Source organism: Bactrocera oleae, chromosome 5, assembly GCF_042242935.1.
Source record: "Bactrocera oleae isolate idBacOlea1 chromosome 5, idBacOlea1, whole genome shotgun sequence".
Classification (NCBI taxonomy): domain Eukaryota; kingdom Metazoa; phylum Arthropoda; class Insecta; order Diptera; family Tephritidae; genus Bactrocera; species Bactrocera oleae.
This window is the reverse complement of record NC_091539.1, coordinates 20,441,011-20,466,896: the sequence shown is the minus strand read 5'-3', so window position 1 is coordinate 20,466,896 and position 25,886 is coordinate 20,441,011.

The following is a 25,886-nucleotide window of genomic DNA, read 5'->3' as shown; positions in this document are numbered from 1 at the left end:
TTTTCAATATAAGCGGTACCTTGCTCACATAATTAATATACAATTTGCAAGAAAATCGACTTTAAGTTTGAATCTAAGAAAGTGCTATTTGTTTGAAATGTGCTGGTTATAAAAATTTGTTACTCCCCTTATGGAAATGGATGAGTTTCAGTATAAGTCTAAATCTAAGAAAGTGCAATTTAATTGAAATGCACTAATTGTTTGAATTTGTTAATCCTGTAATGGAAATTTTATTTTAGCGCAGATCAGCAAAACTGATGTTTTTCAGTATAAGGGGTACCTTGCTCACATAACTAATATATAATTTCAGTATATTGAATTTGTTACTCCTCTAATGGAAATTTTTCTTTTGCGCAGATCAGCAAAATTGATGTTTTTCAGTATAGGGGGTACCTTGCTCACATAATTAATATACAATTTGCAAGAGAATAAAATTTGACTCTAAATCTAAGAAAGTGCTATTTTTTGAAATGCATGTTAAAAATGCATTAACATGAAAATTTTACTTTAGCACAGATCAGTAAGATTGATGTTTTTCAGTATAAGTCTTAATATAAAAAAGTAATATTTATATGAAATTCACTGGTTACTTGAATTTGTTAATACTGTAATGGAAATTTTCAGCAAAATTGATGTTTTTCAGTATAAGCGGTACCTTGCTCACATAATTAATATAAAATTCGCAAGAAAATCGACTTTAAGTTTGAATCTAAGAAAGTGCTATTTGTTCGAAATGTGCTGGTTATAAAAATTTGTTACTCCCCTAATGGAAATTGATGTGTTTCAATATAAGTCTAAATCTAAGAAAGTGCTATTTAATTGAAATGCACTGGTTATTTGAATTTGTTAATCCTGTAATGGAAATTTTATGTTAGCGCAGATCAGCAAAATTGATGTTTTTCAGTAAAGGGGTACCTTGCTCACATAACTTATATATAATTTGCAAGAAAATCGACGTTGAATTTGTTACTCCTCTGATGGAAATTTTATTTTAGCGCAGATCAACAAAATGATGTTTTTCAGTATAAGTCTAAATCTAAGAAAGTGCTATTTAATTGAAATGCACTAATTGTTTGAATTTGTTAATCCTGTAATGAAAATTTCAGAAAAGATCAGCAAAATTGATGTTTTTCAATATAAGCGGTACCTTGCTCACATAATTATAATACAATTTGCAAGAAAATCGACTTTAAGTTTGAATCTAAGAAAGTGCTATTTGTTCGAAATGTGCTGGCTATAAAAATTTGTTACTCCTCTACTGGAAATTGATGTTTTCAGTATAAGTCTAAATCTAAGAAAGTGCTATTTAATTGAAATGCACTGGTTATTTGAATTTGTTAATCCTGCAATGGAAATTTTATTTTAGTGCAGATCAGCAAAATTGTAGTTTTTAAGTATAAGGAGTACTTTGCTCACATAATTAATAAACAATTTGCAAGAGAATAAAATTTGACACTAAATCTAAGAAAGTGCTATTTTTTTAAATGCATGTTAAAAATGCAATAACATGAAAATTTTACTTTAGCACAGATCAGTAAGATTAATGTTTTTCAGTATAAGTCTTAATATAAGAAAGTAATATTTATATGAAATTCACTGGTTACTCGAATTTGTTAATACTGTAATGGAAACTTTCAGCAAAATTGATGTTTTTCAGTATAAGCGGTATCTTGCTCAAATAATTAATATACAATTCGCAAGAAAATAAACTTTGACTCTAAATCTAAGAAAGTGCTATTTTATGAAATGCATGTTAATAATACAATAACATGAAAATTTTACTTTAGCACAGATCAGTAAGATTGATGTTTTTCAGTATAAGTCTTACTCTAAGAAAGTAATATTTATTTGAAATTCACTAGTTACTTGAATTTGTTAATACTGTAATGGAAATTTTCTTAAGCGCAGATCAGCAAAATTGATGTTTTTCGGTATAAGCGGTACCTTGCTCACATAACTAATATATAATATAATTTGCAAGAAAATCGACGTTGAATTTTTACTCCTCTAATGAAAATTTTATTTTAGCGCAGATTAGAAAAATTGATGTTTTTCAATATAAGCGGTACCTTGCTCACATAATTAATATACAATTTGCAAGAAAATCGACTTTAAGTTTGAATCTAAGAAAGTGCTATTTGTTCGAAATGTGCTGGTTATAAAAATTTGTTACTCCCCTACTGGAAATTGATGTTTTTCAGTATAAGTCTAAATCTAAGAAAGTGCTATTTAATTGAAATGCACTGGTTATTTGAATTTGTTAATCCTGCAATGGAAATTTTATTTTAGTGCAGATCAGCAAAATTGTAGTTTTTAAGTATAAGGAGTACTTTGCTCACATAATTAATAAACAATTTGCAAGAGAATAAAATTTGACACTAAATCTAAGAAAGTGCTATTTGTTCGAAATGTGCTGGTTATAAAAATTTGTTACTCCCCTACTGGAAATTGATGTTTTTCAGTATAAGTCTAAATCTAAGAAAGTGCTATTTAATTGAAATGCACTGGTTATTTGAATTTGTTAATCCTGCAATGGAAATTTTATTTTAGTGCAGATCAGCAAAATTGATGTTTTTCAGTATAAGCGGTACCTTGCTCACATAATTAATATACAATTTGCAAGAAAATAAACTTTGACTCTAAATCTAAGAAAGTGCTATTTTTTTGAAATGCATGTTAATAATGCAAAAACATGAAAATTTTACTTTAGCACAGAGCAGTAAGATTGATGTTTTTCAGTATAAGTCTTTATATAAGAAAGTAATATTTATTTGAAATTCACTGGTTTTTTGAATTTGCTAATACTGTAATGGAAATTTTCTTAAGCGCAGATCAGCAAAATTGATGTTTTTCAGTATAAGCGGTACCTTGCTCACATAATTAATATACAATTTGCAAGAAAATAAACTTTGACTCTAAATCTAAGAAAGTGCTATTTTATGAAATGCATGTTAATAATACAATAACATGAAAATTTTACTTTAGCACAGATCAGTAAGATTGATGTTTTTCAGTATAAGTCTTACTCTAAGAAAGTAATATTTATTTGAAATTCACTAGTTACTTGAATTTGTTAATACTGTAATGGAAATTTTCTTAAGCGCAGATCAGCAAAATTGATGTTTTTCGGTATAAGCGGTACCTTGCTCACATAACTAATATATAATATAATTTGCAAGAAAATCGACGTTGAATTTTTACTCCTCTAATGAAAATTTTATTTTAGCGCAGATCAGCAAAATTGATGTTTTTCAATATAAGCGGTACCTTGCTCACATAATTAATATACAAATTGCAAGAAAATCGACTTTAAGTTTGAATCTAAGAAAGTGCTATTTGTTCGAAATGTGCTGGTTATAAAAATTTGTTACTCCCCTACTGGAAATTGATGTTTTTCAGTATAAGTCTAAATCTAAGAAAGTGCTATTTAATTGAAATGCACTGGTTATTTGAATTTGTTAATACTGTAATGGAAATTTTTCTTAAGCCCAGATCAGCTAAATTGATGTTTTTTAGTATAAGCAGTACCTTGCTCACATAACTAATATACAATTCGCAAGAAAATCGACTTTAAGTTTGAATCTAAGAAAGTGCTATTTGTTCGAAATGTGTTAGTTATAAAAATTTGTTACTCCCCTTATGGAAATGGATGAGTTTCAGTATAAGTCTAAATCTAAGAAAGTGCTATTTAATTGAAATGCACTGGTTATTTGAATTTGTTAATCCTGTAATGGAAATTTTATTTTAGCGCAGATCAGTAAAATTGATATTTTTCAGTATGAGCGGTACCTTGCTCACATATTAATATACAATTTGCAAGAAAATCGACTTTAAAATTGAATCTCAGAAAGTGCTATTTGTTCGAAATGTGCTGGTTGTAAAAATTTGTTACTCCCCTACTGGAAATTGATGTTTTTCAGTATAAGTCTAAATCTAAGAAAGTGCTATTTAATTGAAATGCACTGGTTAATTGAATTTGTTAATACTGTAATGGAAATTTTTCTTAAGCGCAGATCAGCAAAATTGATGTTTGTTAGTATAAGCAGTACCTTGCTCACATAACTAGTATGCAATTCGCAAGAAAATCGACTTTAAGTTTGATTCTAAGAAAGTGCTATTTGTTCGAAATGTGTTGGTTATAAAAACTTGTTACTCCCCTTATGGAAATGGATGAGTTTCAGTATAAGTCTAAATCTAAGAAAGTGCAATTTAATTGAAATGCACTAATTGTTTGAATTTGTTAATCCTGTAATGGAAATTTTATTTTAGCGCAGATCAGCAAAACTGATGTTTTTCAGTATAAGGGGTACCTTGCTCACATAACTAATATATAATTTCAGTATATTGAATTTGTTACTCCTCTAATGGAAATTTTTCTTTTGCGCAGATCAGCAAAATTGATGTTTTTCAGTATAGGGGGTACCTTGCTCACATAATTAATATACAATTTTCAAGAGAATAAAATTTGACACTAAATCTAAGAAAGTGCTATTTTTTGAAATGCATGTTAAAAATGCAATAACATGAAAATTTTACTTTAGCACAGATCAGTAAGATTGATGTTTTTCAGTATAAGTCTTAATATAAAAATGTAATATTTATATGAAATTCACTGGTTACTTGAATTTGTTAATACTGTAATGGAAATTTTTCTTAAGCCCAGATCAGCTAAATTGATGTTTTTTAGTATAAGCAGTACCTTGCTCACATAACTAATATACAATTCGCAAGAAAATCGACTTTAAGTTTGAATCTAAGAAAGTGCTATTTGTTCGAAATGTGTTAGTTATAAAAATTTGTTACTCCCTTTATGGAAATGGATGAGTTTCAGTATAAGTCTAAATCTAAGAAAGTGCTATTTAATTGAAATGCACTGGTTATTTGAATTTGTTAATCCTGTAATGGAAATTTTATTTTAGCGCAGATCAGTAAAATTGATATTTTTCAGTATGAGCGGTACCTTGCTCACATATTAGTATACAATTTGCAAGAAAATCGACTTTAAAATTGAATCTCAGAAAGTGCTATTTGTTCGAAATGTGCTGGTTATAAAAATTTGTTACTCCCCTACTGGAAATTGATGTTTTTCAGTATAAGTCTAAATCTAAGAAAGTGCTATTTAATTGAAATGCACTGGTTAATTGAATTTGTTAATACTGTAATGGAAATTTTTCTTAAGCGCAGATCAGCAAAATTGATGTTTGTTAGTATAAGCAGTACCTTGCTCACATAACTAGTATGCAATTCGCAAGAAAATCGACTTTAAGTTTGATTCTAAGAAAGTGCTATTTGTTCGAAATGTGTTGGTTATAAAAACTTGTTACTCCCCTTATGGAAATGGATGAGTTTCAGTATAAGTCTAAATCTAAGAAAGTGCAATTTAATTGAAATGCACTGGTTATTTCAATTTGTTAATCCTGTAATGGAAATTTTATTTTAGCGCAGATCAGTAAAATTGATGTTTTTCAGTATAGGGGGTACCTTGTAATTGCATAATTAATATACAATTTGCAAGAGATAGAAATTTGACTCTAAATCTAAGAAAGTGCTATTTTTTTAAATGTGTGTTAATAATGCAATAACATGAAAATTTGGCTTTAGCACAGATCAGCAAGGTTGATGTTTTTCAGTATAAGTCTTAATCTAAGAAAGTAATATTTATTTAAAATTCCCTGGTTATTTGAATTTGTTAATACTGTAATAAAAATTTTTCTTTTGCGTAGATCAGCAAAATTGATATTGTAGTTTTCAGTATAAGCAATACCTTGCTCACATAGCTAATATATAATTTGCAAGAAAATCGACGTTGAATTTGTTACTCCTCTAATGGAAATTTTTCTTTTGCGCAGATCAGTAAAATTGATGTTTTTCAGTATAGGGGGTACCTTGCTCACATAATTAATATACAATTTGCAAGAGAATAAAGTTTGACTCTAAATCTAAGAAAATGCTATTTTTTTGAAATGTATGTCAATAATGCAATAACATGAAAATTTGACTTTAGCACAGATCAGCAAGGTTGATGTTTTTCAGTATAAGTCTTAATCTAAGAAAGTAATATTTATTTAAAATTCCCTGGTTATTTGAATTTGTTAATACTGTAATAAAAATTTTTCTTTTGCGTAGATCAGCAAAATTGATATTGTAGTTTTCAGCATAAGCAATACCTTGCTCACATAGCTAATATATAATTTGCAAGAAAATCGACGTTGAATTTGTTACTCCTCTAATGGAAATTTTTCTTTTGCGCAGATCAGTAAAATTGATTTTTTTCAGTATAGGGGGTACCTTGCTCACATAATTAATATACAATTTGCAAGAGAATAAACTTTGACTCTAAATCTAAGAAAGTGCTATTTTTTTGAAATGCACTGGTTATTTGAATTTGTTAATCCTATAATGGAAATTTTATTTTAGCGCAGATCAGCAAAATTAATGTTTTTCAGTATAAGGGGTACCTTGCTCACATAGCTAATATATAATTTGCAAGAAAATCGACGTTGAATTTGTTACTCCTCTGATGGAAATTTTTCTTTTGCGCAGATCAGTAAAATTGATGTTTTTCAGTATAGGGGATACCTTGCTCACATAATTTATATACAATTGCTGGTTATAAAAATTTGTTACTCCCCTAATGGAAATTGATGTGTTTCAGTATAAGTCTAAATCTAAGAAAGTGCTATTTAATTGAAATGCACTGGTTATTTGAATTTGTTAATCCTGTAATGGATATTTTATTTTAGCGTAGATCAGCAAAATTGATATTGTATTTTTCAGTATAAGCAATACCTTGCTCACATAATTAATATACAACTTGCAAGAAAATCGACTTTAAATTTGAGTCTAAGAAAGTGCTATTCGTTCGAAATGCACTGGTTAAATGAATTGTTTATTCCTGTAATAACATGAAAAGTTTTCTTAAGCACAGATCAGCACATTAGTGTTTTTCAGCACAACCAGTAAATTGAGGTCTTTTCGTATAAATCTAAATCTAAGAAAGTGCTAGCTTATTTAAATGCACTGGTTATTTGAATTTCTTAATAACGCAATAACTTGAAAATTTGACTTTAGCGCAGATCAGCAAAATTGATTTTTTTAAATATAAGCGGTATCTTGCTCACCTAATTAATATACAATTTGCAAGAAAATCGACTTTAAGTTTGAATCTAAAAAAGTGCTATTTGTTCGAAATGTGCTGGTTATAAAAATTTGTTACTCCCCTAATGGAAATTGATGTGTTTCAGTATAAGTCTAAATCTAAGAAAGTGCTATTTAATTGAAATGCACTGGTTATTTGAATTTGTTAATCCTGTAATGGATATTTTATTTTAGCGCAGATCAGCAAAATTAATGTTTTTCAGTATAAGGGGTACCTTGCTCACATAGCTAATATATAATTTGCAAGAAAATCGACGTTGAATTTGTTACTCCTCTAATGGAAATTTTTCTTTTGCGCAGATCAGTAAAATTGATGTTTTTCAGTATAGGGGGTACCTTGCTCACATAATTAATATACAATTTGCAAGAGAATAAAATTTGACTCTAAATCTAAGAAAATGCTATTTTTTTGAAATGTATGTCAATAATGCAATAACATGAAAATTTGACTTTAGCACAGATCAGCAAGGTTGATGTTTTTCAGTATAAGCGGTATCTTGCTCACATAATTAATATACAATTTGCAAGAAACTCGACTTTAAGTTTGAATCTAAAAAAGTGCTATTTGTTCGAAATGTGCTGGTTATAAAAATTTGTTACTCCCCTAATGGAAATTGATGTGTTTCAGTATAAGACTAAATCTAAGAAAGTGCTATTTAATTGAAATGCACTGGTTATTTCAATTTGTTAATCCTGTAATGGAAATTTTATTTTAGCGCAGATCAGTAAAATTGATGTTTTTCAGTATAGGGGGTACCTTGCTCACATAATTAATATACAATTTGCAAGAGATAGAAATTTGACTCTAAATCTAAGAAAGTGCTATTTTTTTAAATGTGTGTTAATAATGCAATAACATGAAAATTTGGCTTTAGCACAGATCAGCAAGGTTGATGTTTTTCAGTATAAGTCTTAATCTAAGAAAGTAATATTTATTTAAAATTCCCTGGTTATTTGAATTTGTTAATACTGTAATAAAAATTTTTCTTTTGCGTAGATCAGCAAAATTGATATTGTAGTTTTCAGTATAAGCAATACCTTGCTCACATAGCTAATATATAATTTGCAAGAAAATCGACGTTGAATTTGTTACTCCTCTAATGGAAATTTTTCTTTTGCGCAGATCAGTAAAATTGATGTTTTTCAGTATAGGGGGTACCTTGCTCACATAATTAATATACAATTTGCAAGAGAATAAAGTTTGACTCTAAATCTAAGAAAATGCTATTTTTTTGAAATGTATGTCAATAATGCAATAACATGAAAATTTGACTTTAGCACAGATCAGCAAGGTTGATGTTTTTCAGTATAAGTCTTAATCTAAGAAAGTAATATTTATTTAAAATTCCCTGGTTATTTGAATTTGTTAATACTGTAATAAAAATTTTTCTTTTGCGTAGATCAGCAAAATTGATATTGTAGTTTTCAGTATAAGCAATACCTTGCTCACATAGCTAATATATAATTTGCAAGAAAATCGACGTTGAATTTGTTACTCCTCTAATGGAAATTTTTCTTTTGCGCAGATCAGTAAAATTGATGTTTTTCAGTATAGGGGGTACCTTGCTCACATAATTAATATACAATTTGCAAGAGAATAAACTTTGACTCTAAATCTAAGAAAGTGCTATTTTTTTGAAATGCACTGGTTATTTGAATTTGTTAATCCTATAATGGAAATTTTATTTTAGCGCAGATCAGCAAAATTAATGTTTTTCAGTATAAGGGGTACCTTGCTCACATAGCTAATATATAATTTGCAAGAAAATCGACGTTGAATTTGTTACTCCTCTGATGGAAATTTTTCTTTTGCGCAGATCAGTAAAATTGATGTTTTTCAGTATAGGGGATACCTTGCTCACATAATTTATATACAATTGCTGGTTATAAAAATTTGTTACTCCCCTAATGGAAATTGATGTGTTTCAGTATAAGTCTAAATCTAAGAAAGTGCTATTTAATTGAAATGCACTGGTTATTTGAATTTGTTAATCCTGTAATGGATATTTTATTTTAGCGTAGATCAGCAAAATTGATATTGTATTTTTCAGTATAAGCAATACCTTGCTCACATTATTAATATACAACTTGCAAGAAAATCGACTTTAAATTTGAGTCTAAGAAAGTGCTATTCGTTCGAAATGCACTGGTTAAATGAATTGTTTATTCCTGTAATAACATGAAAAGTTTTCTTAAGCACAGATCAGCACATTAGTGTTTTTCAGCACAACCAGTAAATTGAGGTCTTTTCGTATAAATCTAAATCTAAGAAAGTGCTAGCTTATTTAAATGCACTGGTTATTTGAATTTCTTAATAACGCAATAACTTGAAAATTTGACTTTAGCGCAGATCAGCAAAATTGATTTTTTTAAATATAAGCGGTATCTTGCTCACCTAATTAATATACAATTTGCAAGAAAATCGACTTTAAGTTTGAATCTAAAAAAGTGCTATTTGTTCGAAATGTGCTGGTTATAAAAATTTGTTACTCCCCTAATGGAAATTGATGTGTTTCAGTATAAGTCTAAATCTAAGAAAGTGCTATTTAATTGAAATGCACTGGTTATTTGAATTTGTTAATCCTGTAATGGATATTTTATTTTAGCGCAGATCAGCAAAATTAATGTTTTTCAGTATAAGGGGTACCTTGCTCACATAGCTAATATATAATTTGCAAGAAAATCGACGTTGAATTTGTTACTCCTCTAATGGAAATTTTTCTTTTGCGCAGATCAGTAAAATTGATGTTTTTCAGTATAGGGGGTACCTTGCTCACATAATTAATATACAATTTGCAAGAGAATAAAATTTGACTCTAAATCTAAGAAAATGCTATTTTTTTGAAATGTATGTCAATAATGCAATAACATGAAAATTTGACTTTAGCACAGATCAGCAAGGTTGATGTTTTTCAGTATAAGCGGTATCTTGCTCACATAATTAATATACAATTTGCAAGAAACTTGACTTTAAGTTTGAATCTAAAAAAGACCTATTTGTTCGAAATGTGCTGGTTATAAAAATTTGTTACTCCCCTAATGGAAATTGATGTGTTTCAGTATAAGACTAAATCTAAGAAAGTGCTATTTAATTGAAATGCACTGGTTATTTCAATTTGTTAATCCTGTAATGGAAATTTTATTTTAGCGCAGATCAGTAAAATTGATGTTTTTCAGTATAGGTACCCCCTAGATCAGCAAAATTGATATTGTAGTTTTCAGTATAAGCAATACCTTGCTCACATAGCTAATATATAATTTGCAAGAAAATCGACGTTGAATTTGTTACTCCTCTAATGGAAATTTTTCTTTTGCGCAGATCAGTAAAATTGATGTTTTTCAGTATAGGGGGTACCTTGCTCACATAATTAATATACAATTTGCAAGAGAATAAAGTTTGACTCTAAATCTAAGAAAATGCTATTTTTTTGAAATGTATGTCAATAATGCAATAACATGAAAATTTGACTTTAGCACAGATCAGCAAGGTTGATGTTTTTCAGTATAAGTCTTAATCTAAGAAAGTAATATTTATTTAAAATTCCCTGGTTATTTGAATTTGTTAATACTGTAATAAAAATTTTTCTTTTGCGTAGATCAGCAAAATTGATATTGTAGTTTTCAGTATAAGCAATACCTTGCTCACATAGCTAATATATAATTTGCAAGAAAATCGACGTTGAATTTGTTACTCCTCTAATGGAAATTTTTCTTTTGCGCAGATCAGTAAAATTGATGTTTTTCAGTATAGGGGGTACCTTGCTCACATAATTAATATACAATTTGCAAGAGAATAAACTTTGACTCTAAATCTAAGAAAGTGCTATTTTTTTTGAAATGCACTGGTTATTTGAATTTGTTAATCCTATAATGGAAATTTTATTTTAGCGCAGATCAGCAAAATTAATGTTTTTCAGTATAAGGGGTACCTTGCTCACATAGCTAATATATAATTTGCAAGAAAATCGACGTTGAATTTGTTACTCCTCTGATGGAAATTTTTCTTTTGCGCAGATCAGTAAAATTGATGTTTTTCAGTATAGGGGATACCTTGCTCACATAATTTATATACAATTGCTGGTTATAAAAATTTACTACTCCCCTAATGGAAATTGATGTGTTTCAGTATAAGTCTAAATCTAAGAAAGTGCTATTTAATTGAAATGCACTGGTTATTTGAATTTGTTAATCCTGTAATGGATATTTTATTTTAGCGTAGATCAGCAAAATTGATATTGTATTTTTCAGTATAAGCAATACCTTGCTCACATAATTAATATACAACTTGCAAGAAAATCGACTTTAAATTTGAGTCTAAGAAAGTGCTATTCGTTCGAAATGCACTGGTTAAATGAATTGTTTATTCCTGTAATAACATGAAAAGTTTTCTTAAGCACAGATCAGCACATTAGTGTTTTTCAGCACAACCAGTAAATTGAGGTCTTTTCGTATAAATCTAAATCTAAGAAAGTGCTAGCTTATTTAAATGCACTGGTTATTTGAATTTCTTAATAACGCAATAACTTGAAAATTTGACTTTAGCGCAGATCAGCAAATTTGATTTTTTTCAATATAAGCGGTATCTTGCTCACCTAATTAATATACAATTTGCAAGAGAATAAACTTTGACTCTAAATCTAAGAAAGTGCTATTTTTTTGAAATGCACTGGTTATTTGAATTTGTTAATCCTATAATGGAAATTTTATTTTAGCGCAGATCAGCAAAATTAATGTTTTTCAGTATAAGGGGTACCTTGCTCACATAGCTAATATATAATTTGCAAGAAAATCGACGTTGAATTTGTTACTCCTCTAATGGAAATTTTTCTTTTGCGCAGATCAGTAAAATTGATGTTTTTCAGTATAGGGGGTACCTTGCTCACATAATTAATATACAATTTGCAAGAGAATAAAATTTGACTCTAAATCTAAGAAAATGCTATTTTTTTGAAATGTATGTCAATAATGCAATAACATGAAAATTTGACTTTAGCACAGATCAGCAAGGTTGATGTTTTGCAGTATAAGCGGTATCTTGCTCACATAATTAATATACAATTTGCAAGAAACTCGACTTTAAGTTTGAATCTACAAAAGTGCTATTTGTTCGAAATGTGCTGGTTATAAAAATTTGTTACTCTCCTAATGGAAATTGATGTGTTTCAGTATAAGTCTAAATCTAAGAAATTGCTATTTAATTGAAATGCACTGGTTATTTGAATTTGTTAATCCTGTAATGGATATTTTATTTTAGCGCAGATCAGCAAAATTAATGTTTTTCAGTATAAGGGGTACCTTGCTCACATAGCTAATATATAATTTGCAAGAAAATCGACGTTGAATTTGTTACTCCTCTAATGGAAATTTTTCTTTTGCGCAGATCAGTAAAATTGATGTTTTTCAGTATAGGGGGTACCTTGCTCACATAATTAATATACAGTTTGCAAGAGAATAAAATTTGACTCTAAATCTAAGAAAATGCTATTTTTTTGAAATGTATGTCAATAATGCAATAACATGAAAATTTGACTTTAGCACAGATCAGCAAGGTTGATGTTTTGCAGTATAAGCGGTATCTTGCTCACATAATTAATATACAATTTGCAAGAAACTCGACTTTAAGTTTGAATCTAAAAAAGTGCTATTTGTTCGAAATGTGCTGGTTATAAAAATTTGTTACTCCCCTAATGGAAATTGATGTGTTTTAGTATAAGTCTAAATCTAAAAAAGTGCTATTTAATTGAAATGCACTGGTTATTTGAATTTGTTAATCCTGTAATGGAAATTTTATTTTAGCGCAGATCAGTAAAATTGATGTTTTTCAGTATAGGGGGTACCTTGCTCACATAATTAATATACAATTTGCAAGAGATAGAAATTTGACTCTAAATCTAAGAAAGTGCTATTTTTTTGAAATGTGTGTTAATAATGCAATAACATGAAAATTTGGCTTTAGCACAGATCAGCAAGGTTGATGTTTTTCAGTATAAGCGGTACCTTGCTCACATAATTAATATACAATTCGCAAGAAAATCGACCTTAAGTTTGAATCTAAGAAAGTGCTATTTGTTCGAAATGTGCTGGTTATACAAATTTGTTACTCCCCTAATGGAAATTGATGTGTTTCAGTATAAGACTAAATCTAAGAAAGTGCTATTTAATTGAAATGCACTGGTTATTTGAATTTGTTAATCCTGTAATGGAAATTTTATTTTAGCGCAGATCAGTAAAATTGATGTTTTTCAGTATAGGGGGTACCTTGCTCACATAATTAATATACAATTTGCAAGAGATAGAAATTTGACTCTAAATCTAAGAAAGTGCTATTTTTTTGAAATGTGTGTTAATAATGCAATAACATGAAAATTTGACTTTAGCACAGATCAGCAAGGTTGATGTTTTGCAGTATAAGCGGTATCTTGCTCACATAATTAATATACAATTTGCAAGAAACTCGACTTTAAGTTTGAATCTAAAAAAGTGCTATTTGTTCGAAATGTGCTGGTTATAAAAATTTGTTACTCCCCTAATGGAAATTGATGTGTTTTAGTATAAGTCTAAATCTAAAAAAGTGCTATTTAATTGAAATGCACTGGTTATTTGAATTTGTTAATCCTGTAATGGAAATTTTATTTTAGCGCAGATCAGTAAAATTGATGTTTTTCAGTATAGGGGGTACCTTGCTCACATAATTAATATACAATTTGCAAGAGAATAAACTTTGACTCTAAATCTAAGAAAGTGCTATTTTTTTGAAATGCACTGGTTATTTGAATTTGTTAATCCTATAATGGAAATTTTATTTTAGCGCAGATCAGCAAAATTAATGTTTTTCAGTATAAGGGGTACCTTGCTCACATAGCTAATATATAATTTGCAAGAAAATCGACGTTGAATTTGTTACTCCTCTAATGGAAATTTTTCTTTTGCGCAGATCAGTAAAATTGATGTTTTTCAGTATAGGGGGTACCTTGCTCACATAATTAATATACAATTTGCAAGAGAATAAAATTTGACTCTAAATCTAAGAAAATGCTATTTTTTTGAAATGTATGTCAATAATGCAATAACATGAAAATTTGACTTTAGCACAGATCAGCAAGGTTGATGTTTTTCAGTATAAGCGGTACCTTGCTCACATAATTAATATACAATTCGCAAGAAAATCGACCTTAAGTTTGAATCTAAGAAAGTGCTATTTGTTCGAAATGTGCTGGTTATACAAATTTGTTACTCCCCTAATGGAAATTGATGTGTTTCAGTATAAGACTAAATCTAAGAAAGTGCTATTTAATTGAAATGCACTGGTTATTTGAATTTGTTAATCCTGTAATGGAAATTTTATTTTAGCGCAGATCAGTAAAATTGATGTTTTTCAGTATAGGGGGTACCTTGCTCACATAATTAATATACAATTTGCAAGAGATAGAAATTTGACTCTAAATCTAAGAAAGTGCTATTTTTTTGAAATGTGTGTTAATAATGCAATAACATGAAAATTTGGCTTTAGCACAGATCAGCAAGGTTGATGTTTTTCAGTATAAGTCTTAATCTAAGAAAGTAATATTTATTTAAAATTCCCTGGTTATTTGAATTTGTTAATACTGTAATAAAAATTTTTCTTTTGCGTAGATCAGCAAAATTGATATTGTAGTTTTCAGTATAAGCAATACCTTGCTCACATAGCTAATATATAATTTGCAAGAAAATCGACGTTGAATTTGTTACTCCTCTAATGGAAATTTTTCTTTTGCGCAGATCAGTAAAATTGATGTTTTTCAGTATAGGGGGTACCTTGCTCACATAATTAATATACAATTTGCAAGAGAATAAAATTTGACTCTAAATCTAAGAAAATGCTATTTTTTTGAAATGTATGTCAATAATGCAATAACATGAAAATTTAACTTTAGCACAGATCAGCAAGGTTGATGTTTTTCAGTATAAGCGGTACCTTGCTCACATAATTAATATACAATTCGCAAGAAAATCGACCTTAAGTTTGAATCTAAGAAAGTGCTATTTGTTCGAAATGTGCTGGTTATAAAAATTTGTTACTCCCCTAATGGAAATTGATGTGTTTCAGTATAAGTCTAAATCTAAGAAAGTGCTATTTAATTGAAATGCACTGGTTATTTGAATTTGTTAATCCTGTAATGGAAATTTTATTTTAGCGCAGATCAGTAAAATTGATGTTTTTCAGTATAGGGGGTACCTTGCTCACATAATTAATATACAATTTGCAAGAGATAGAAATTTGACTCTAAATCTAAGAAAGTGCTATTTTTTTGAAATGTGTGTTAATAATGCAATAACATGAAAATTTGGCTTTAGCACAGATCAGCAAGGTTGATGTTTTTCAGTATAAGTCTTAATCTAAGAAAGTAATATTTATTTAAAATTCCCTGGTTATTTGAATTTGTTAATACTGTAATAAAAATTTTTCTTTTGCGTAGATCAGCAAAATTGATATTGTAGTTTTCAGTATAAGCAATACCTTGCTCACATAGCTAATATATAATTTGCAAGAAAATCGACGTTGAATTTGTCACTCCTCTAATGGAAATTTTTCTTTTGCGCAGATCAGTAAAATTGATGTTTTTCAGTATAGGGGGTACCTTGCTCACATAATTAATATACAATTTGCAAGAGAATAAAATTTGACTCTAAATCTAAGAAAATGCTATTTTTTTGAAATGTATGTCAATAACGCAATAACATGAAAATTCGGCTTTAGCACAGATCAGCAAGGTTGATGTTTTTCAGTATAAGTCTTAATCTAAGAAAGTAATATTTATTTAAAATTCCCTAGTTATTTGAATTTGTTAATACTGTAATAAAAATTTTTCTTTTGCGTAGATCAGCAAAATTGATATTGTAGTTTTCAGTATAAGCAATACCTTGCTCACATAATTAATATACAACTTGCAAGAAAATCGACTATAAATTTGAGTCTAAGAAAGTGCTATTCGTTCGAAATGCACTGGTTAAATGAATTGTTTATTCCTGTAATAACATGAAAAGTTTTCTTAAGCACAGATCACCACATTAGTGTTTTTCAGCACAACCAGTAAATTGAGGTCTTTTCGTATAAATCTAAATCTAAGAAAGTGCTAGCTTATTTAAATGCACTGGTTATTTGAATTTCTTAATAACGCAATAACTTGAAAATTTGACTTTAGCGCAGATCAGCAAAATTGATTTTTTTCAATATAAGCGGCATCTTGCTCACATAATTAATATACAATTTGCAAGAAAATCGACGTTGAATTTGTTACTCCTCTAATGGAAATTTTTCTTTTGCGCAGATCAGTAAAATTGATGTTTTTCAGTAAAGGGGGTACCTTGCTCACATAATTAATATACAATTTGCAAGAGAATAAAATTTGACTCTAAATCTAAGAAAATGCTATTTTTTTGAAATGTATGTCAATAATGCAATAACATGAAAATTTGACTTTAGCACAGATCAGCAAGGTTGATGTTTTTCAGTATAAGCGGTACCTTGCTCACATAATTAATATACAATTCGCAAGAAAATCGACCTTAAGTTTGAATCTAAGAAAGTGCTATTTGTTCGAAATGTGCTGGTTATAAAAATTTGTTACTCCCCTAATGGAAATTGATGTGTTTCAGTATAAGTCTAAATCTAAGAAAGTGCTATTTAATTGAAATGCACTGGTTATTTGAATTTGTTAATCCTGTAATGGAAATTTTATTTTAGCGCAGATCAGTAAAATTGATGTTTTTCAGTATAGGGGGTACCTTGCTCACATAATTAATATACAATTTGCAAGAGAATAAAATTTGACTCTAAATCTAAGAAAATGCTATTTTTTTGAAATGTATGTCAATAATGCAATAACATGAAAATTTGACTTTAGCACAGATCAGCAAGGTTGATGTTTTTCAGTATAAGCGGTATCTTGCTCACATAATTAATATACAATTTGCAAGAAACTCGACTTTAAGTTTGAATCTAAAAAAGTGCTATTTGTTCGAAATGTGCTGGTTATAAAAATTTGTTACTCCCCTAATGGAAATTGATGTGTTTCAGTATAAGTCTAAATCTAAGAAAGTGCTATTTAATTGAAATGCACTGGTTATTTGAATTTGTTAATCCTGTAATGGAGATTTTATTTTAGCACAGATCAGCAAAATTAATGTTTTTCAGTATAAGGGGTACCTTGCTCACATAGCTAATATATAATTTGCAAGAAAATCGACGTTGAATTTGTTACTCCTCTAATGGAAATTTTTCTTTTGCGCAGATCAGTAAAATTGATGTTTTTCAGTATAGGGGGTACCTTGCTCACATAATTAATATACAATTTGCAAGAGAATAAAATTTGACTCTAAATCTAAGAAAATGCTATTTTTTTGAAATGTATGTCAATAATGCAATAACATGAAAATTTGACTTTAGCACAGATCAGCAAGGTTGATGTTTTTCAGTATAAGCGGTACCTTGCTCACATAATTAATATACAATTCGCAAGAAAATCGACCTTAAGTTTGAATCTAAGAAAGTGCTATTTGTTCGAAATGTGCTGGTTATAAAAATTTGTTACTCCCCTAATGGAAATTGATGTGTTTCAGTATAAGACTAAATCTAAGAAAGTGCTATTTAATTGAAATGCACTGGTTATTTGAATTTGTTAATCCTGTAATGGAAATTTTATTTTAGCGCAGATCAGTAAAATTGATGTTTTTCAGTATAGAGGGTACCTTGCTCACATAATTAATATACAATTTGCAAGAGATAGAAATTTGACTCTAAATCTAAGAAAGTGCTATTTTTTTGAAATGTGTGTTAATAATGCAATAACATGAACATTTGGCTTTAGCACAGATCAGCAAGGTTGATGTTTTTCAGTATAAGTCCTTATCTAAGAAAGTAATATTTATTTAAAATTCCCTGGTTATTTGAATTTGTTAATACTGTAATAAAAATTTTTCTTTTGCGTAGATCAGCAAAATTGATATTGTAGTTTTCAGTATAAGCAATACCTTGCTCACATAGCTAATATATAATTTGCAAGAAAATCGACGTTGAATTTGTTACTCCTCTAATGGAAATTTTTCTTTTGCGCAGATCAGTAAAATTGATGTTTTTCAGTATAGGGGGTACCTTGCTCACATAATTAATATACAATTTGCAAGAGAATAAAATTTGACTCTAAATCTAAGAAAATGCTATTTTTTTGAAATGTATGTCAATAATGCAATAACATGAAAATTTGACTTTAGCACAGATCAGCAAGGTTGATGTTTTTCAGTATAAGCGGTACCTTGCTCACATAACTAGTATACAATTCGCAAGAAAATCGACTTTAAGTTTGAATCTAAGAAAGTGCTATTTGTTCGAAATGTGCTGGTTATAAAAATTTGTTACTCCCCTAATGGAAATTGATGTGTTTCAGTATAAGTCTAAATCTAAAAAAGTGCTATTTAATTGAAATGCACTGGTTATTTGAATTTGTTAATCCTGTAATGGAAATCTTATTTTAGCGCAGATCAGCAAAATTAATGTTTTTCAGTATAAGGGGTACCTTGCTCACATAGCTAATATATAATTTGCAAGAAAATCGACGTTGAATTTGTTACTCCTCTAATGGAAATTTTTCTTTTGCGCAGATCAGTAAAATTGATGTTTTTCAGTATAGGGGGTACCTTGCTCACATAATTAATATACAATTTGCAAGAGAATAAAATTTGACTCTAAATCTAAGAAAGTGCTATTTTTTTGAAATGTATGTTAATAATGTAATAACATGAAAATTTGACTTTAGCACAGATCAGCAAAATTGAATTTTTTCAATATAAGCGGTATCTTGCTCACATAATTAATATACAATTCGCAAAAAAATCGACCTTAAGTTTGAATCTAAGAAAGTGCTATTTGTTCGAAATGTGCTGGTTATAAAAATTTGTTACTCCCCTAATGGAAATTGATGTGTTTCAGTATAAGTCTAAATCTAAGAAAGTGCTATTTTATTGAAATGCACTGGTTATTTGAATTTGTTAATCCTGTAATGGAAATTTTATTTTAGCGCAGATCAGCAAAATTAATGTTTTTCAGTATAAGGGGTACCTTGCTCACATAGCTAATATATAATTTGCAAGAAAATCGACGTTGAATTTGTTACTCCTCTAATGGAAATTTTATTTTAGCGCAGATCAGCAAAATTGTAGTTTTTCAGTATAAGGAGTCCTTGCTCACATAATTAATATACAATTTGCAAGAGAATAAACTTTGACTCTAAATCTAAGAAAGTGCTTTTTTTTTTAAATGCATGTTAAAAATGCAATGACATGAAAAATTTACTTTAGCACAGATCAGTAAGATTGATGTTTTTCAGTATAAGTCTTAATATAAGAAAGTAATATTTATATGAAATTCACTGGTTACTTGAATTTGTTAATACTGTAATGGAAATTTTCAGCAAAATTGATGTTTTTCAGTATAAGCGGTACCTTGCTCACATAATTAATATAAAATTCGCAAGAAAATCGACTTTAAGTTTGAATCTAAGAAAGTGCTATTTGTTCGAAATGTGCTGGTTATAAAAATTTATTACTCCCCTAATGGAAAATGATGTGTTTCAATATAAGTCTAAATCTAAGAAAGTGCTATTTAATTTAAATGCACTGGTTATTTGAATTTGTTAATCCTATAACGGAAATTTTATTTTAGCGCAGATCAGCAAAATTGATGCTTTTCAGTAAAAGGGGTACCTTGCTCACATAACTTATATATAATTTGCAAGAAAATCGACGTTGAATTTGTTACTCCTCTAATGGAAATTTTATTTTAGCGCAGATCAGCAAAATTGATGTTTTTCAATATAAGCGGTACCTTGCTCACATAATTAATATACAATTTGCAAGAAAATCGACTTTAAGTCTTAATCTAAGAAGGTAATATTTATTTGAAATTCCCTGGTTATTTGAATTTGTTAATACTGTAATGGAAATTTTTCTTTAGCGTAGATCAGCAAAATTGATATTGTATTTTTCAGTATAAGCGATACCTTGCTTACATAATTAATATACAATTTGCAAGAAAATCGCCTTTAAATTTGAATCTAAGAAAGTGCTATTCGTTCGAAATGCACTGGTTAAATGAATTGTTTATTCCTGTAATAACATGAAAAGTTTTCTTAAGTACAGATCAGCACATTAGTGTTTTTCAGCACAACCAGTAAATTGAGGTCTTTTCAAAATCTAACAAAGTGCTATTTGTTCGAAATGTGTTGGTTATAAAAATTTGTTGCTCCTGTAATGGAAATTTCCTCCGTATAAGGAGTACCTTGCTTACATAACTAATATAAAATTTGCAAGATAATCGACGTTGAGTCTAAATCTAAGAAAATGCTATTTGTTCGAAATGTGCTGGTTATAAAAATTTGTTACTCCTCTAATGGAAATTGATGTTTTTCAGTATAAGTCTAAATCCAAGAAAGTGCTATATAATTGAAACGCACTGGTTATTTGAATTTGTTAATCCTGAAATGGAAATTCTTCTTTAGCGCAGATCAGCAAAATTGATGTTTTTCAGTATAAGCGGTACCTTGCTCACATAATTAATATACAATTTGCAAGAAAATCGACTTTAAATTTGAATCTAAGAAAGTGCTATTTGTTCGAAATGTGTTGGTTATACAAAATTTTTACACCTCTAATGGTTTTCAGTATAAGTCTAAATCTAAGAAAGTGCTATTTTTTTGAAATGCATGTTAATAATGCAATAACATGAAAATTTTACTTTAGCACAGATCAGCAAAATTGATGTTTTTCAGTATAAGCGGTACCTTGCTCACATAACTAATGTATAACTTGCAAGAAAATCTACGTTGACTCTAAATCTAAGAAAGTGCTATTTGTTCGAAATCTGCCGGTTATAAAAATATGTTACTCCTCTAATGGAAATTGATGTTTTTCAGTATAAGTCTAAATCTAAGAAAGTAATATTTATTTGAAATTCACTGGTTATTTAAATTTGTTTATACTGTAATGGAAATTTTTCATTAGCGCAGATCAGCAAAATTGATGGTTTTCAGTTTGAACGGTACCTTGCTCACATAATTAATATACAATTTGCAAGAGAATAAACTTTGACTCTAAATCTAAGAAAGTGCTATCTTTTTGATATGTATGTTAATAATGCAATAACATGAAAATTTTACTTTAGCATAGATCAGCAAGATTGATGTTTTTCAGTCTAAGTCTTAATCTAAGAAAGTAATATTTATTTGAAATTTACTCGTTATTTGAATTTGTTTATACTGTAATGGAAATTTTTCATTAGCGCAGATCAGCAAAATTGATGGTTTTCAGTATGAACGGAACCTTGCTCACATAATTAATATACAATTTGCAAGAGAATAAACTTTGACTCTAAATCTAAGAAAGTGCTATCTTTTTGATATGTATGTTAATAATGCAATAACATGAAAATTTTACTTTAGCACAGATCAGCAAGGTTGATGTTTTTCAGTATAAGTCTTAATCTAAGAAAGTAATATTTATTTGAAATTCACAGGTTATTTGAATTTGTTAATACTGTAATGGAATTTTTTTTTTAGCGCAGATCAGCCAAATGGATGGTTTTCAGTATAAACGGTACCTTGCTCACATAATTAATATACAATTTGCAAGAGAATAAACTTAGACTCTAAATCTAAGAAAGTGCTATATTTTTGAAATGTATGTTAATAATGCAATAACATGAAAACTTTACTTTAGCATAGATCAGCAAGATTGATGTTTTTTAGTATAAGTCTTAATGTAAGAAAGTAAGATTGATTTGAAATTCACTGGTTATTTGAATTTGTTAATACCGTAATGGAATTTTTTTTTAACGCAGATCAGCCAAATTAAGGCTTTTCAGGTTAAGCAGTACCTTGTCCACATAATTAATATAAAATTTGAAAGGAAATCGAATGTGAGTATACCTATATCTAAGAAAGTTCTATATATTTTAAATGCACTTGTAATATGAATTTGTTAACCTTTTACTAATATGAAAATGTTTCTTTAGCGCAAATCAGCATAATTAATATTTCTCAGTATTAACGGTACCTTCCTCGAATAAATAATATAAAATTAGCGAGAAAATCCACTTTGAGTCTAAATTTAAAAAAGTGCTATTTGTTCGACATGCACTGGTTAAATGAATTGTTTATTCGCGTTAAAACGTGAAAAGTTTTCTTAAGCGCAGATAAGAAAATTGATGTTTTCAGTATAAGCGGTACCTTGCATGGTTATATGAATTGGTTAAGCCTGTAATAACATGAAAACTTTTTTTAAGGGCAGATCAGCATCAGATTGAAATGTATGTTAATAATGCAATAACATGAAAATTTTACAATAGCACAGATCAATAAGATTGATGTTTTTCAATAAGTCTTAATCTAAGAAAGTAACATTTATTTGAAATTCACTGGTTATTTGAATTTTTTAATACTGTAATGGAAATTTTTCTTTAGCACAGATCAGCAAAATTGATGTTTTTCAGTATAATCGGTACCTTGCTCACATAATTAATATACAATTCGCAAGAAATTCGACTTTAAGTTTGAATCTAAGAAAGTGCTATTTGTTCGAAATGTGCTGGTTAAATAAATTGTTTATTCCTGTAATAACATGAAAAGTTTTCTTAAGCACAGATCAGCACATTAGTGTTTTTCAGCACAACCAGTAAATTGAGGTCTTTTCGTATAAATCTAAATCTAAGAGAGTGCTAGTTTATTGAAATGCACTGGTTATTTGAATTTCTTAATAACGCAATAACTTGAAAATTTTTCTTTAGCGCAGATCAGCAAAATTGATGTTTTTCAGTATAAGCGGTACCTTGCTCACATAATTAATATACAATTCGCAAGAAAATCGACTTTAAGTTTGAATCTATGAAAGTGCTGTTTGTTCGAAATGTGCTGGTTATAAAAATTTTTTACTCCCCTAATGGAAATTGATGTGTTTCAGTAGAAGTCTAAATCTAAGAAAGTGCTATTTAATTAAAATGCACTGGTTATTTAAATTTGTTAATCCTGTAAAGGAAATTTTATTTTAGCGCAGATCAGCAAAATTAATGTTTTTCAGTATACCGCTTATAATTAATATACAATTCCTTGCTCACATAATTAATATACAATTCGCAAGAAAATCGACTTTAAGTTTGAATCTAAGAAAGTGCTGTTCGTTCGAAATGCACTGGTTAAATGAATTGTTTATTCCTGTAATAACATGAAAAGTTTTCTTAAGCACAGATCACCACATTAGTGTTTTTCAGCACAACCAGTAAATTGAGGTCTTTTCGTATAAATCTAAATCTAAGAAAGTGCTAGCTTATTTAAATGCACTGGTTATTTGAATTTCTTAATAACGCAATAACTTGAAAATATGACTTTAGCGCAGATCAGCAAAATTGATTTTTTTCAATATAAGCGGCATCTTGCTCACATAATTAATATACAATTTGCAAGAAAATCGACGTTGATTTTGTTACTCCTCTAATGGAAATTTTTCTTTTGCGCAGATCAGTAAAATTGATGTTTTTCAGTATAGGGGGTACCTTGCTCACATAATTAATATACAATTTGCAAGAGAATAAAATTTGACTCTAAATCTAAGAAAATGCTATTTTTTTGAAATGTATGTCAATAATGCAATAACAGGAAAATTTGACTTTAGCACAGATCAGCAAGGTTGATGTTTTTCAGTATAAGCGGTACCTTGCTCACATAATTAATATACAATTCGCAAGAAAATCGACCTTAAGTTTGAATCTAAGAAAGTGCTATTTGTTCGAAATGTGCTGGTTATAAAAATTTGTTACTCCCCTAATGGAAATTGATGTGTTTCAGTATAAGTCTAAATCTAAGAAAGTGCTATTTAATTGAAATGCACTGGTTATTTGAATTTGTTAATCCTGTAATAGAAATTTTATTTTAGCGCAGATCAGTAAAATTGATGTTTTTCAGTATAGGGGGTACCTTGCTAACATAATTAATATACAATTTGCAAGAAAATAAACTTTGACTCTAAATCTAAGAAAGTGCTATTTTTTTGAAATGTGTGTTAATAATGCAATAACATGAAAATTTTACTTTAGCATAGATCAGCAAGATTGATGTTTTTTAGTATAAGTCTTAATGTAAGAAAGTAAGATTGATTTGAAATTCACTGGTTATTTGAATTTGTTAATACCGTAATGGAATTTTTTTTTTAGCGCAGATCAGCCAAATGGATGGTTTTCAGTATAAACGGTACCTTGCTCACATAATTAATATACAATTTGCAAGAGAATAAACTTAGACTCTAAATCTAAGAAAGTGCTATATTTTTGAAATGTATGTTAATAATGCAATAACATGAAAACTTTACTTTAGCATAGATCAGCAAGATTGATGTTTTTTAGTATAAGTCTTAATGTAAGAAAGTAAGATTGATTTGAAATTCACTGGTTATTTGAATTTGTTAATACCGTAATGGAATTTTTTTTTAACGCAGATCAGCCAAATGGATGGTTTTCAGTATAAACGGTACCTTGCTCACATAATTAATATACAATTTGCAAGAGAATAAACTTAGACTCTAAATCTAAGAAAGTGCTATTTTTTTGAAATGTGTGTTAATAATGCAATAACATGAAAATTTTACTTTAGCATAGATCAGCAAGATTGATGTTTTTCAGTCTAAGTCTTAATCTAAGAAAGTAATATTTATTTGAAATTTACTCGTTATTTGAATTTGTTTATACTGTAATGGAAATTTTTCATTAGCGCAGATCAGCAAAATTGATGGTTTTCAGTATGAACGGAACCTTGCTCACATAATTAATATACAATTTGCAAGAGAATAAACTTTGACTCTAAATCTAAGAAAGTGCTATCTTTTTGATATGTATGTTAATAATGCAATAACATGAAAATTTTACTTTAGCACAGATCAGCAAGGTTGATGTTTTTCAGTATAAGTCTTAATCTAAGAAAGTAATATTTATTTGAAATTCACTGGTTATTTGAATTTGTTAATACTGTAATGGAATTTTTTTTTTAGCGCAGATCAGCCAAATGGATGGTTTTCAGTATAAACGGTACCTTGCTCACATAATTAATATACAATTTGCAAGAGAATAAACTTAGACTCTAAATCTAAGAAAGTGCTATATTTTTGAAATGTATGTTAATAATGCAATAACATGAAAACTTTACTTTAGCATAGATCAGCAAGATTGATGTTTTTTAGTATAAGTCTTAATGTAAGAAAGTAAGATTGATTTGAAATTCACTGGTTATTTGAATTTGTTAATACCGTAATGGAATTTTTTTTTAACGCAGATCAGCCAAATTAAGGCTTTTCAGGTTAAGCAGTACCTTGTCCACATAATTAATATAAAATTTGAAAGGAAATCGAATGTGAGTATACCTATATCTAAGAAAGTTCTATATATTTTAAATGCACTTGTAATATGAATTTGTTAACCTTTTACTAATATGAAAATGTTTCTTTAGCGCAAATCAGCATAATTAATATTTCTCAGTATTAACGGTACCTTCCTCGAATAAATAATATAAAATTAGCGAGAAAATCCACTTTGAGTCTAAATTTAAAAAAGTGCTATTTGTTCGACATGCACTGGTTAAATGAATTGTTTATTCCCGTTAAAACGTGAAAAGTTTTCTTAAGCGCAGATAAGAAAATTGATGTTTTCAGTATAAGCG